This window comes from Natator depressus, chromosome 1 (assembly GCF_965152275.1).
Source record: "Natator depressus isolate rNatDep1 chromosome 1, rNatDep2.hap1, whole genome shotgun sequence".
Classification (NCBI taxonomy): domain Eukaryota; kingdom Metazoa; phylum Chordata; order Testudines; family Cheloniidae; genus Natator; species Natator depressus.
Genome location: NC_134234.1, coordinates 93536914 through 93549559, shown reverse-complemented (window position 1 = coordinate 93549559; position 12646 = coordinate 93536914). Strand labels below are relative to the sequence as shown.

Here is a 12646-nt window from a genome sequence, read left to right as displayed (position 1 = left end):
ATCCTGCAGAACCCCTCAATCATGGCAGTGGCTTAAAAGCCACTATACAGCCCTATGAAAAATACTTTGTCAGTGCCTTTTTAAGTTTTGTAAATTAAAAAATCATCAAAAGTAAATGACTTGTTTTAGTGTCTCTGTATATTTGTCTCCTCTGCACCACCTATGTCTTAAATTATTGCTGTAAGAAAAAGTGTGCAGATGAAAGTTTAACTGAGAAGCTAAGTTTTCCCAGACACTTGGATGTAAATGTTGCTATTAATATGAAACTTGGGGCTAATAGAGCTGGTTAGGAATTTTTCGACAACTTTTTATGGGGTGTGGGGGTGTGGGGGTGGGGAGGGGAGGAATCAGAAAATGCTGATTTGTTGAGAGCAACACTTTTCATTGAAGTTTGTCACTTTCAATTAAATGTTTGTCAGGAAGATTTCTCAGGTCCAGGATGGAATTTCTAGTCAATATGAGAAAGCACTACCCTCAGATTGCCCTAACTACTGAGCTCCTGGCTGTCACCTGGAATGTAGGAATCAGGGAGTGCAGGAGCTTGAACCTGGGTCTCCTACCTCTGAGGTGAGCCCTGACTACCAGGTTACTGGCTATTCTGGCATGGGTCTCTCTCATGATCTTCTGTGGAATATCTTGAAAAGTATTGGCTTATTCCATATCATAATGAAAACAAATTATGAAACCTAAACATTTTTCACAAAAATCTTGTATTCTGGCCAGCCGTAGTGACTAATCCTCCACCTACAAACAATACCCCCCCTCCCGTTTAAATTAACACACCTACTAACTAAGTCTTCAGTCTTTCCATACAATTATACCACTTGAATATAAACTATAACATCAGCTTTTTCAGGAAATACTATTTTTTCTAACATTGCTGGAGGCAAAAGCAAAAGCTGTTTCCCACACTTTCAAATTTACTGAATATTTTGCAATTCAAATACTGTGGTTATTTTCTGCAAATATTGTAAAATGAAACTCTGCAGTCTCACCTATCTGCCAGCAACAGTTGATGGAGGAGATCCAACAACATTGATTTGTGTGCTAGCTATGGGTGACTTATTTAGGAACTTCTGGAAACTTTATTACAAAACAAAGGAATGCTGATCCTGATGTCACAGAATGTTGCAGGAAGGGGACACATTAATCATCCCTATAGCAGCTACTTCCATTATTTTACACTAATATAACTGCCAGAGACATCCAGTTGGCCTCCCCACTCCAAGACCCAAAACAAACAGTAAAATATGGTCATGAGCTATGAGCAACCACTGCCAATAAACCAACATTCTCACTAGAGTGATACCACTCCTGCAAACCAATCTCCGTCACTCACTTGAGACAGTTAGACTGATGCATGTTCTGAAAGAAAGAACAGTCCCACCTATCTCAGTAGCTCTAGGGTGGCAAAGTCACATCAGCCTCTTGTATAGCAAACAGCTGTTGCCCTTTTTGTCAGACAAAATGCCATAGATGCATTAGCCCTAGGCCTTGCTGGCATTCCCTTTCCTTTTACATCTCAGCAACCTCACTAGTCAGGATGGGAGACTCAGGTTAAATATATCAGAGCTGATGTCTGAGAGGGGGATGCAATGATGAAGAATAGGCCAGGACAGCCACATGACAGGCCCTGATACCTAAAGGTGTTGCTCTTAAAGGTTTTGAACCCTCTAAACATTTGGTCAACACATGTGCTGGCCTGGTGTACAATGACAGTTCACAGACACAGATCCAAATGTGCCGTGGCTTTGGCTATAACAGTAAGAATTCACCTCTGTGGTAACCTAATGTGCCTGATTCTCTGGGCATAGCATTACTTACATGCACACACCCATTGCTTCAATAGTGCTACTCACAGAAGTAAGGAGTATCCCTGGCAGCAAAGGCTGGGAGGCTCAGGACAAAAAAATAAGGAATCTTTTGGGTCAGATGCTCCCAGCCCATGCCCCGGCAGCCTCCGAAGGTGTGAAGCCACTGGCAGCCAACACTATTTTGTTGTGCAGGGCAAAAGTCATTGCTGTAGCCCCATAATAATGGCTGCAGCTGAAAGGGTAACAGCTTAATGCTTAAATTCAAACTAAGACACCACATGTATTATTTAAATAAACTGTTAAAAACCAACACTTTTTTTAAATGACAGGTGAGAGATTACAGCTATTGTTAAAGCCTCTGTAATATGAGCATTGGTTACTGTAGCATAGTTATAATGTAACAGCACTTCTGAATGGGTCTTTTGGGTCTATACATTAACATTTCTTCAGCTGGTCATTGGTTTTAGAAACATTTTATCTTTGTACGTGTTAGTTTCTCACAAATGCATTCATGCTTAAAACAGCATCTGTGTTATTTTTAATTTTCCCTTCAGCAGCAGGGGCTATATGAGGAAGGTTCTCATCAGGACAAAATTGAAACAGCTCTATAAACATTAACATGTCTGTGACTTTGTTGGATCATATTAAAGAAGTTCTTTATTAAAATCACAAATGAGTTTGAGTCCCCATAGTCTAAATTCCAGGGTATTACTAATTAAGAGGTCTCTTGGTTTTTGGTACTGTTTCTCTCCCTCTATGTGTGAAAATTGCAAGCTGCTAATTGTGTTAGTACATTTCTCAAAGCAATTCTTTGTAACAACAACTACTGACACAGAGAGAGACTCAAAGCAATACTCTGTAACAACAGAAACAGCACCAAGAGACTCCCCGCCCTTTTGTTGTATTCATCTCGCTTTGTTAACAATTGTGATTAAAATAGAGATAGAGGATGTATGTGGATGGATGCTTGGTGTGGATAATAACTGAATGATCAGGGAGGTGCCAGCCTAAGAATCCAGTGTCCATCGGCTGAAGAAGGCGTCAAGTGGAAATAACCAGAGGATTCCCGGCGGGCAGACTGGAATCCACCCAACAGCCTCAAGGATGGGAGAACCAAAGAACAAGATAACATCTGGCAGCACGGAGCCATCAGGAATGTGCTATCTGCTGATTGATCCAGCAACAGCATGATGAAGCAATTTCCATAGACTGGCATAGGAAGAAATTCTTAAAAAATTGACTCTAGAAAGTGAGAACTTTGGGGTCTGATTCTGCAGACCAACGTCCAGGAGCATCAGATGAGCATCTGACAAGGCCCAGCTCCCTCCTCATATCCAGGCCACCTGGCCAGTGGCTTGGCATGAGCAACTCTAAGGCTGGTAACTATGATAACAACATTGCAGAACCTGTGTGTGTGTGTGTGTGTGTGTGTGTGTGTGTGTATGAATGAATGAATGTGTGAATAAATATGAGATTGAATGGAATGTTATAGCTATAACTAACTGCTTACTATGATTCTTTCTGTATTCACAATAAATGTGGTATTTTGCCTTTTCCCCTTTAATAAGATCCTGCTGGTTTTTATTTTATTGGTGTAACATTTTGGTGGAGAATTGCGAAAGGGAGAATATTGGTAAAAAACCTCAGTTATTGTAAATATTGGTGTGCACATCGCCAGCTCTATTGAGCTAGGCATTTCTATTAGGTTAACCAGACCTGCTGGCCTCCGGGAAGGTAGCAGGGGAAAGTGTATAAATTAAGCTAAGATTACTAAACACAGTCAAGTTAACCAGACCTGCTGGCCTCCGAGAAGGTAGCAGGGAAAAACAGGTTAACCAGACCTGCTGGCCTCCGGGAAGGTAGCAGGGGAAAGTGTATAAATTAAGCTAAGATTACTAAACACAGTCAAGTTAACCAGACCTGCTGGCCTCCGAGAAGGTAGCAGGGAAAAACAGGTTAACCAGACCTGCTGGCCTCTGAGAAGGTAGCAGGGAAAAACAGGTTAACCAGACTTGCTGGCCTCCAGGAAGGTAGCAGGGAACCTGCTGGCCTCTGGGAAGGTAGCAGGGGAAAAACGCATAGATTAAGCTACGATTACTAAACCGAAGTCCTATTGCTCACTGAGGTATCAGGGGCAGCAAGAAGGCCTAAGGGCCAGGCTAAGCTATTCGCTGGAATAAGGAGTAGCAGGTTCAGAGAATCTAGGCTGTGTCACTCACTGACCTGTGCCAGGTGTGATGAGGAAATCTGATAAGCTATGATTTCGGAATCTAGGCTGTGTCACTTGCTAAGTAATACCAGGAGTGACAAAGAGATTGAAATATCCGTGTTAAGATGTTTAAAAGAAAACAGGGTAAGCCAGTACCAGAGGGAGGAATGAAGTCAAGAGGAACTCCAACCTCACCTTTTGTTAAAAAAAAAATACACCTTTTAAACAAATCCTTCAAAAATTTGGGCACAGTCCTTGGACTAAACAAGCCCTAGCTGATGTCTGCACTATTTTGGACCTAGAGGATAGATTGGCTTAGTATATCCTCATATACAAACCTTCTAGTGCTGCCAAAAGAGATGCAGCAGCAATTTGGTTGTTGTGGGAGGCACGTAAGGATTCTTACCTCCGCTTGTCTTCATGTAAAGAGGAAAAGGCGAGCAGACAATTGGAAGCTGCTGGCTACAAATACCCAAAGTTAGCTGAAAATAGTGAAAGAGGTGTAAGCGGAGTCAGGATGAGTCACCATGATGAGGATGGTGGTGAGGTGTGACAGGTTGTGGAAAAGAACTTCAGGGGCCGATCTCATTTGCATAGGCACACCCACCCCACCTAGAATGAGGCCATAGCTGCCGAAATGGTCACTTTGGCTGCTGTGAGATCCCCAGTGTCTCTGTTATTGGGGCAGGAAGAATAAATTGTTATTACCCTGATTATGGGAACCAAGGACAGTGGAACTGTACTTGTCCTTTTGTGATGATGGAGGGACTCGCCATCAACTAAGTAGCACTTGCTAGGCAAGGGACATTGGTTCCAAAACTCTCTGAATTGAGAGAGGGTGGGGATAGGTATTAATACTCTGGGGCTGCCCTGACCAGGGACAGAGACTTTTGGGTTGTTGGACTTTTGGTGATTTTGGGTTGCTGAACTCAAGAACCAAAGGGAAAGGACATGCCCCAATTGCTTGGGGTGGGTTTTTTGCTCATGGATTGTATTGGTGGTGTTTCCCCAACATAATGCCACATTGTTTCTCTCTGTTATTAAAAGGCTTTTTGCTACACTCAGACTATATGCTTGCGAGAGGGGAAGTATTGCCTCTTGGAGGCACCCAGCGGGGGTGGTATATATTTGTCCCAGGTCACTGGGTGGGGGCTCGAGCTGGTTTTGCATTGTGTTATTGGAATGGAACCCCTAGATACTGAACCCGGCCCTTGTTGCTGCCAACTCTGACAGGCAGAAGGGTTACAGAGGCACTCCAGGAATGCAAAAAGAGAGAAAGATTCCTGGCAGACCAAGCTAAAGCCTCTGAGAAAATTGAAAGAGAGAATCATGTGCTCCAAGATATGGTAAAGAAATTAACCATGAAGCAGGGCAGAGCACCTGCACATCATAGTAGTTGTGAATCGCTAATTAAGAGTCTGAGACAAAAATTGGGCTTTGCCTCTAAACAGGTAGCAGCCATTACAGCAGGTAAGGGGGAGAAGGTCCTATGGGCACCCCCAGGCATAATTACAAAGAGAAAAGAAAGTGTAAAAGTTAACTCTGCAGAGGCTGGAGGGAATTAAGTAGCTAAACTTTGTGAAAATGTTAAAAAGGAAAAGTGTTAGAGCATTCTTGGTTTCTTTGCAGCCATTCTGAAGGAAAAATGGGCCCTTTTCCAAAGGAATGTCTGTAAATTAGCCAGGCAAAAATAAACTATCTGATTAAAATCATTTGACTGGACAATTTAGTCAAATTTGCTAAAAGAACATAAGGGGGTTCTATTGGAACTTAACTGCCTCAAATGTATAAAGATAATGTAAGATGTAAAAAACAGAGCAGTGTGGAAGGGATGTTAAGGAAAAGAAAATGTGTATGTATCTATCTGTGTGTGTGTAAATACGTAAAGTTCTAAGGACCAATTGGTTTTATTTTTGTTTTAAATAATGCCACTAAAAATTTGACTCTTTAATTCAAAGTTGCAAAACTGACAGACCTTTTTGCTAGACACAGGTGATTAGTGTTGTTTAGCTTTGGGATTTGGCATTTTACCCTTAAAGGTAACTCAATGCTTTACAAAATTTAAAATGTTTTTAAGTTGTGGCTGCAGCAGGGCAGTCAAAATCAGGAGAATAGAAAAAAAATTCTCGATTCTTTTTATTTGTTTGGTTTTTGTTTGTTTGTTTGTTTTTGTAACAAAATAGCAGATGAGAACTGTAATAAATAAATAAGAAATTAAAAAAAGACAGTGCCCCTCTGAAGCAACAGCAGGGATGAGGTGCACAAAACAAAAAGAAGCAATGTCAGAAACACTGAGTCTTAAAATGGCTCTGAGTAATCAGACTGTCACTTTGATGAAGGTACATGAAAACTCTGTAAGCAAAAAAAAAAAAGAAATAGTTATACCTTATGTAAAAATTGATATGGATAATGTTATAGAAGTTAAACTAGGGAAGGAATGTGCATTTGCCCGAGAACATGTGCAGGGTATATTGTAGAAGGGGCAAAAGAAATGCAAACATACCATGCTACTTAATTAAAATGCTATTAGGGCTCCAAAGGGAGCCATAATAGGTTGGGTTTTCTTTTTCAGATTGCTCTGTGTTTTGGAAGCAGAAGTTAAAAAAGTAATCAAAACTCTGGTGAAAGTTGATTGTGTCCCTTTTAAGATAGAGTCTCTGAGCTGCTGATGGCTTTAAATCCAAAAGCAGGAAGCGTCTGTGAAAATGCAGGTTTCAGAGTAGCAGCCGTGTTATGAGCTGTAGCTCACGAAAGCTTATGCTCAAATAAATTTGTTAGTCTCTAAGGTGCCACAAGTCCTCCTGTTCTTTTTGTGAAAATGAAAATTACCTAAATGATAAAGGAAGGAAAGAACTAGCAGCACAAAGGCGCTGCAGATAAAGGACATACCTGGTCAGCAAACAAATTGTCGAAATAAAAGGCAAGGTATAACAAGAGAATTTTAATAAATTTAATGATAATAAGTACCCCTGTAACAATGTATAGGGTGTATGATTTTTGGAAAAATCCTTTAAGGTCATATGGTAATGATGCTTCTCAGCTATTACCTGTAAATAAACTTAAAGCTTAACACAGCAGGAAAAACATTATAAACTTGGTCTGCTGTATAAGAAGGAAAACTCAGGGATTTAATGACTAAACAGTGGGATAATTTCCCCATAACCCTTAAAAGATAAAAGCCATTGAAACCTGGCCTGCCTATAGAACAAACACAGGAAAATATGGGGATAATTCCTCTGTTTTGCTTGCAATCAGCAAGGGTATTTGTAAAAGAAATATTTTAAGCAATAATCTGCCACCCCAAAAGGGGTAGAAACATGTTCTTTTTGTCTTTCAGAAAATCAGGAAAAGCTGATGCCAGCTGAAGAGCAACCCAGTACCATGAATCTACTGTCACAATAGAAATTGTGTTTTGTGTTCTATGTTTTGTCTTGTTGCTAGCACTGTTGTGTGTTTAAAAAAAAAAATACTGCAGACCTGCAGGTATTTAAAAATAAATTAAGCGCTCTGTCCCAGCTACAGGACAGCCTGATACTAAAACAAGTACATGCCAAAGTAGACTTGGTCCAAATTGGTCTGGGTAACCTAAAAGGCCGATGGAATCTTTGGCAATGGCTTAATACTACCACATGGCTTATGCTAAGAAAAAAAAATTTAGAAATAGGAAACTACACAGCCATAGCTATGGGATGCACTGAAATGCAGATACTTGCACTAGCTACTTTGGAACACGAAATGTTCTGCATCATATTGGGAAATATTAAGGGTTTGATGCATTTGTTAAAACGAAGAAAGAGATCATTGTTTGACACTTATCAATATGAATGGATGCAATACATTTCCAGTATTGTAAAACCAGACTTATTAATGGGAGAAATTGTTATCAACAGTCCCTGGAGGCAAAGGTATTGAAGGTTAGCCCACTCCCCATATTACACATGGGATCCTTCTGGCTACCCTGGACCTTGAGCCAGTGGGCTGGGGAGAAAGGGAAGCTATTGGACACTAGAGGTTGTACCGCATGGACTCCTCAAAAGTGGGTGTGTCTCACCTTGCCTGTTGCCCCAGAATCTTGTCGTAAAGATACATCACTAGGATCATGTATGTGGGATGAATTGGAATCACAAACTCAAATTGCCTCACAGTACCTTCTCTTGAATAAGCTACATAGAAAGTAACACTGATGATTATAAATCTTAGTTCAAAAGGGGGATTATGTTGGATCATATTAAAGAAGTTCTGTATTAAAATCACAAATAAGTTTGATTCCCCATAGTTTAAATTCCAGGGTATTACTAATTAAGAGTTCTCTTGGTTTTTGGTACTGTTTCTCTCCCTCTATGTGTGAAAATTGCAAGCTGCTAATTGTGTTAGTACATTCTAAGACAGAGTCTGTTCTCAAAGCAATTCTTTGTAACAACAACTACTGACACAGAGAGAGACTAAAAGCAATACTCTGTAACAACAGAAACGGCACCAAGAGACTCCCCGCCATTTTGTTGTATTCATCTCGCTTTGTTAACAATTGTGATTAAAATAGAGATAGAGGATGTATGTGGATGGATGCTTGGTGTGGATAATAACTGAATGATCAGGAAGGTGCCAGCCTAAGAATCCAGTGTCCATCGGCTGAAGAAGGCGTCAAGTGGAAATAACCAGAGGATTCCCGGCGGGCAGACTGGAATCCACCCAACAGCCTCAAGGATGGGAGAACCAAAGAACAAGATAACATCTGGCAGCACAGAGCCGTCAGTTATGTGCTATCTGCTGATTGATCCAGCAAAGCATGATGAAGCAATTTCCATAGACTGGCATAGGAAGAAATTCTTATAAAAATGGACTCTAGAAAGTGAGAACTTCGGGGTCTGATTCTGCAAACCAACGTCCAGGATCATCAGATGAGCATCTGACAAGGCCCTGCTCCCTCCTCATGTCCAGGCCACCTGGCCAGTGGCTTGGCATGAGAAACTCTAAGGCTGGTAACTATGATAACAACATTGCAGAACCTGTGTGTGTGTGTGTGTGTATGAATGAATGAATGTGTGAATAAATATGAGATTGAATGGAATGTTATAGCTATAACTAACTGCTTACTATGATTCTTTCTGTATTCACAATAAATGTGGTATTTTGCCTTTTCCCCTTTAATAAGATCCTGCTGGTTTTTATTTTATTGTTATAACAACTTATCCTGTAGATGTTACCATCATCTACCATAAATATATAAGAGTACAGCACTATTTGATGTAACACATTGTGGTATCTCCTCACTAGCTTTCACAGTTAATGTTGTCTAGTATATTATTGATTTATAAATCCAGATTTTCATCCCAGCAAAATCCTCTTTGGGATACTCTGGCAACTGGGAATGTCCCTGGCTATTCACCAGTCTCTCACATGCCCTCCAGTTTAGAGAGTATTTCAAGCCCTTTCAGTATGGGAGGCAGAAAGGCTCAAGTGAGTTCCCTGTTAGTGGTCTCCACCAGCACAACAGAGGTTGTTAAAAAGCTGTCACAATTCACCTGCTCTAACTTACATTGGAGATCAAAGCTTACCCTATCAGCCTCGGGGATCAGCAGAAAGGAAAGCAGGTGGCACTTGCCTCTTCCTTTTTCAAGTACACTGAGAACTGGTCGAGTACCCCAGAGGATCTGACTAACAGCATATAGTATATTGAGAGCAGAAATAGTTTGGCTCCTTTTCACATTGTAAATTTTGACTATCTTGTTTTAGCTCTGGATTTCTTCACTGTTGTAACCCTTAGGGCCAGCTTAGCCTTATTTTACTTAGCAGTAACACAAGAAATCTACAGGCCTGCATCCTGTAAGACATTGTCTTAAATAAGTTAGCATAAGAGCAGCATAGGTCTATGACCTCTAGCACAGATTAAGTGGCCCACCAGCCACCCTAAATTTTGGGGAGCTGGGAATAGCTTGCTTAGGAGAAAAGTTGGCATAAAATGAGACTAGACAATCATAGGAATGCTGGACTGATACTAAGCTTGGATATTTTAGGATAGGATCACTGGCAGATGTCTAACCACAAACTTGCTTTTGCAATATGGGAATGAGTCAATAAGGATTGATATGCTAGCTAATCAGGGAAAGGCACCCCAATATTATGAGAGTGAGGAAGTTGGATATGGACCGAGGACGCTGGGTGTTGTATGAACATCCATGCTATATAAGAAAGAACCCACATGAAAAAGCTAGCTAGTCCTCCACCCTTCAATATTTTAGTTCTATTATCTATCAGCTATCTTCAAGCATTGGGGATCAGGACTACTGGGCCCAGTTGGCTTGCCAGAGACAGGGCTGGTCCTTTGTCTCTTACCACCAGATTGCCAAGAAAGGGGTGTGAGTATATAAGTCTGAGAGCATATGCTCTGTAAGGAATAACCTTTAAGATTTCTCTAATACGCTATTAATTGCTATTTGCTTATGTGATCTGGAGATTTCGTGTCTCTATTAACTGTGTTTTGCTCTCCATGTGAGTGTCCTTGCCATAAACCCTGGTGTTCCCTACAAGATATTGAACTTGTCAATTTTGACTCTCTTGTGTCTGATTCTGGGACGAGAACCTTATTATACTCCTCTCACTAGATGAGTACCAATTGGCATTCATTATAGGATCAGGCTAAACTATACTATAACTCTCATGGGAATCTGCTAGAGCTTAGAATCTGTAAGAGCTGTAGCTGCAGGCAGACAGGTTATAGTTATCTACTGTATAACCATGCTTATTACCACAGCTCAGTGGAGTGCCACTGTAAATGAGCAAAGCAGGATAAAAATTGTCATCCTCTTTTCATTTTTTTTTAATCTCTGCTTGATGATCCTGATGTATTATTTCTAAGGCATAATAAATATACATGGCATTTTCAAACAAATAAAATGCCCCAGAAGGGCTTACAGTCTAACTTTGGACAAAACAGATGAAGAATTTGGACAAGCACCAGGAGGAACAAGGAGGCCAGTAGGATAAAGTGCTATAACTTGTGGTTGCCGAAGATGCTGATGCCCACATCTTGAGGGTCAAGTGGGTTTTGTTACATTTTGCTCTTTCTGGAAGAAGTCTTTCTGCCTTTAAGTTAACAGCCATTGTCATCTCATGCATGCACATGAACACATAGACAAGGAAAGGATTAGGTTTTGGATTCCTGCTGGATAAGGTCTAAGGAGACCCTTGGAGGAGGAAGTAGAGGCCTGATGGGTGGGATAAGGGAATGGGTTCCAGACATAAGGATTGAATTTAGGAATACCCAGAGACAAAAGTGAGAGGAGATAAAGTAACTTAATGGCTTGCTGAGGGAAGGGGGCAGAGTACAAGGTGGTGAGTGGAGAAGTAGAAGGGGTGAGGGCAGAGAGGTAATAGAGAAATAATTTGTCCAGGTGGGAACAAGTAGATTGAACTTGATATAGAAAGTGAGATGAAACTAGCTAAGAGATTTAAATTGTGACTGGGTATACTGTTGCACCTTTCCTTATCCTGGGCTGGCTTTTGGTTGGTTTGACCACTCATATAGCTTAGAGTTGCCTCAGGACAGTTCTAATTTATGCCCCCAGATGTGCCAACTCTCACAGGACTATTATGGCAACCACTACTTGATAGAAAGCAACTGTAATCTGACTATACCTCTGGCAGGACCCTACACCAAGACTGCGAGGGTCTAATGAGATATTGACATCGCTGTACCATCTTGAACCCATACTGATCTGTACTCTACTTTTTCTCCTAAGAGTGCATGTCATTTCTGGAACATTTCAGTAAAGCAGTGTGGAGTGCAAGATTACAGTGGGCAACAATAGATAGAATTTTCATCCCACAAAGCAGCCCAGGGAAAGCATGTGAATAAGGAGGAAAGGGATGCTAGCTTAGGGAGTTGTGAGGGGGGAGGTTTGTATTAGAAGAGTCAAGAGTTTATGAGGACAGGGTAGCTGGATGGGGGCAAAGGAAAAGGATTAGTCAGGGCTACTTATTGTGCATAGGGGGGGTGGTTACAGGTAGGACACTGCATGTTAATGGGATTTTCAGAAATTATTTTACATCATTGTTTCTGTGCTTAAAGTACAGCGCTCCATTAAGAATATCCTATTCCTCTCTAACAGAACATCCTAGAGATATTCATTGTTTTTGACATTCTTGCTATTCCCTGGCCAAGACAATATGGCATACTTCAGGTTTTTAAGTAGAATATTTGTAGTTTATCCCCTTGAAAATGGTCATGATCTTTTGTTTAGATGTATATGTACGTTTACATCTGTTTCAGATGGACTTGAATCCACTGTTAGATGGCTTTCTTATAGTACGTCTTATAGTGCCACTATAAAATGTTTCCCTGGTATGTATTCTAATTTTATTTCACACTTCTGAAGGTTTAGGGGAAGCCTTTGACTGTGAAGTGGAATGGTACATTTACTGTTAAGAAGAAAACAGTGGTTCATTTCTACTTTTAGCCACACTTACCATTGTGTGTACATTTAAATTTTAATTAACACAATGACAATATCTGTATTCATTTTAGGGATTCAATAGGACCTATCACTAGGTATCAGTGATTGTAAATATCACTTAGTTGCATTAGCCTTCCTGCAGCTTTATCTTTTTGTTGGGCTCTTCCTAG

At 40.7% G+C, this 12646-nt stretch overlaps 1 protein-coding gene across 2 annotated transcripts in view; it reads right to left on the bottom strand.

Annotated features, from left to right (window-relative positions):
* Window positions 1-12646, bottom strand: part of GPC5 (glypican 5) — a 1060457-nt gene that overhangs the window by 26871 nt on the left and 1020940 nt on the right. The window lies entirely within an intron of this gene.